At 43.1% G+C, this 2896-nt stretch overlaps 1 protein-coding gene across 2 annotated transcripts in view; it reads left to right on the top strand.

The window, feature by feature from the left end:
• The window catches only part of LOC109884108 (ephrin-B2), a 29563-nt gene extending 27195 nt beyond the window's left edge, over window positions 1-2368 (top strand). For both annotated transcript variants that reach the window (XM_031791950.1, XM_020476113.2), the window contains one exon: window positions 1-2368. This exon is cut by the window's left edge and continues 3458 nt beyond it. The gene's annotated coding sequence lies outside the window, so the exon portion shown is untranslated.
• The last annotated feature ends 528 nt before the right edge of the window (window positions 2369-2896 follow it).

The following is a 2896-nucleotide window of genomic DNA, read 5'->3' as shown; positions in this document are numbered from 1 at the left end:
TGATGTTGAACAGGCTAGCCTCTGTATTGTTGAGACAAGTGTTAGACCAACACAGCCACAACAACCTTTGAATACATACGTACGTACTCACACAAAATAGAAGACAATAGATACTGTGCCATATTTTGAAATATCCCTCATGCTCAACAGGGGTGTGTTTGATCCAGAAGCTTCACTCAAAGTGTGTGTTATTCATGTGCCTGTTGGAGAAGCTTCATTTGGAAAATTGCTGTTAAATGTGTTACAATGACAACTGCTCTCTCATATAATTTGTATGCTGTGTTATCTGTTCACATTATACTTTTTGAACTTAGAAAGTATTAAGAGAAATTGACCAAATCTGGGGAAAGTTTCTCCCCGGTCTGTGTGTACTCTACCATCATCTTGGTCTGTGTGTACTCTACCATCATCTTGGTCTGTGTGTACTCTACCATCATCTTGGTCTGTGTGTACTCTACCAACATCTTGGTCTGTGTGTACTCTACCATCATCTTGGTCTGTGTGTACTCTACCATCATCTTGGTCTGTGTGTACTCTACCATCATCTTGGTATGTGTGTACTCTACCATCATCTTGGTCTGTGTGTACTCTACCATCATCTTGGTCTGTGTGTACTCTACCATCATCTTGGTCTGTGTGTACTCTACCATCATCTTGGTCTGTGTGTACTCTACCATCATCTTGGTCTGTGTGTACTCTACCATCATCTTGGTCTGTGTGTACTCTACCATCATCTTGGTCTGTGTGTACTCTACCATCATCTTGGTCTGTGTGTACTCTACCATCATCTTGGTCTGTGTGTACTCTACCATCATCTTGGTCTGTGTGTACTCTACCATCATCTTGGTCTGTGTGTACTCTACCATCATCTTGGTCTGTGTGTACTCTACCATCATCTTGGTCTGTGTGTACTCTACCATCATCTTGGTCTGTGTGTACTCTACCATCATCTTGGTCTGTGTGTACTCTACCAACATCTTGGTCTGTGTGTACTCTACCATCATCTTGGTCTGTGTGTACTCTACCATCATCTTGGTCTGTGTGTACTCTACCATCATCATGGTCTGTGTGTACTCTACCATCATCTTGGTCTGTGTGTACTCTACCAACATCTTGGTCTGTGTGTACTCTACCATCATCTTGGTCTGTGTGTACTCTACCATCATCTTGGTCTGTGTGTACTCTACCATCATCTTGGTCTGTGTGTACTCTACCATCATCTTGGTCTGTGTGTACTCTACCATCATCTTGGTCTGTGTGTACTCTACCAACATCTTGGTCTGTGTGTATGTGTCTGTCCTGTCTACAGTACAAATAAACAACCAACAGGAATATACTTTCAAAAACAACCTCAAGCCAAACGACAAACTCTATTCTGGTGTCTGAATAAACTACAGCCTCTATTCTGGTGTCTGAATAAACTACAAACTCTATTCTGCTGTCTAAATAAACTACAACCTCTATTCTGGTGTCTGAATAAACTACAACCTCTATTCTGGTGTCTGAATAAACTACAAACTCTATTCTGCTGTCTAAATAAACTACAAACTCTATTCTGGTGTCTGAATAAACTACAAACTCTATTCTGGTGTCTGAATAAACTACAAACTCTATTCTGGTGTCTGAATTCTGGAATCATCCGACACTGAAATTACATTATTTGACCAAGGTGGCCACTGCCACAGAAATTAACACTTGAATTTTCTTTCTGGAATTTGTGGAGTTGCTACTCTGAAGAAATGGCTCCTTCGCTGAGCACAGGCGTCAATTCAACGTCTATGCCACGTTGGTTCAACGTAATTTCATTGAAATGACGTGGTTTTGTCTGTCTCTTCTCCTTCTCCATCCCCCTCTCTTCTATTTCTCTCTGGGAAGAAGCTCCCTCCAGGACTCAAAGCTCTAGCTTTTTAGTTTTCATGTCGGTCAGTGTTTATCTAGCAGGTTGTCTCTCTCTTTCACTGTTTGCTTTGGACTGTTCTCAATGTGCTTTTTCTCATGGACGCTAGCTAGATCCTCCTATCAAAAAGAGAGGTTTCCTGTTTTGTGAAAACGCACACCACCTCCTCCCTCACCCCTCTGATGATGTGTGGTGTGTGGTGTGTGTTTCTTTGTGCCAATAGCTAGCGAGGCGAGAGAGAGCGAGTTGGCTCTTGTACGTGGCGTGTTGAGACTGTATTGGGACACTAATGTGTGAGATGGGTTTTGTGTCCCCCTCCCTCCCTCCCCTCCTCCCCCTCCCCCCATCACTATGACCCCTCTCGACCTCCTCCTCTCCTCTTATACTCCAACACACCCCTACAGAGACGGGAAAACTAGTACATTCCTGCTTTGGAAAAATGTTGATTAAAAAAAAAATGTTTAAGCACCACTCTGATCTGGTTGTGAGTTCATTATTGTATGATTGTGTGTATGTGTGTGTGTGTGTGTGTGTGTGTGTGTGTGTGTGTGTGTGTGTGTGTGTGTGTGTATGTGTGTGTTTGTGAGAAAGAGTTCATGTACTCCTGTGAGGCCCAGTCTCTCAGATGTAACCCTGTGGATAGACCCTGTCAGGTCTCTCTCCTTATCTCTCCTATAGGGGTTTGTCTCAGCAGGCATCCTTTCACTGTTCCTCTATATAAAGGTACCCATTCAGTCCACACACACACACTGTGTGATCAACCGGTTATCTACCCCAGCTTCGTTATTGTTTCTTGGCAACATATCGATATAAATGACGTCAGTTGTAACATATGCAGCTGTACCAACTTCCATCCTCTCTCTGATTCCTCCCATTCTGTATCAACTTCCTTCCTCTCTCTGTTTCCTCCCATTCTGTACCAACTTCCTTCCTCTCTCTGTTTCCTCCCATTCTGTACCAACTTCCTTCCTCTCTCTGTTTCCTCCCATTCTGTACCAA

Source organism: Oncorhynchus kisutch, linkage group LG16, assembly GCF_002021735.2.
Source record: "Oncorhynchus kisutch isolate 150728-3 linkage group LG16, Okis_V2, whole genome shotgun sequence".
In the NCBI taxonomy this organism is placed as follows: domain Eukaryota; kingdom Metazoa; phylum Chordata; class Actinopteri; order Salmoniformes; family Salmonidae; genus Oncorhynchus; species Oncorhynchus kisutch.
This window is presented reverse-complemented; position numbering and strand designations above follow the sequence as displayed.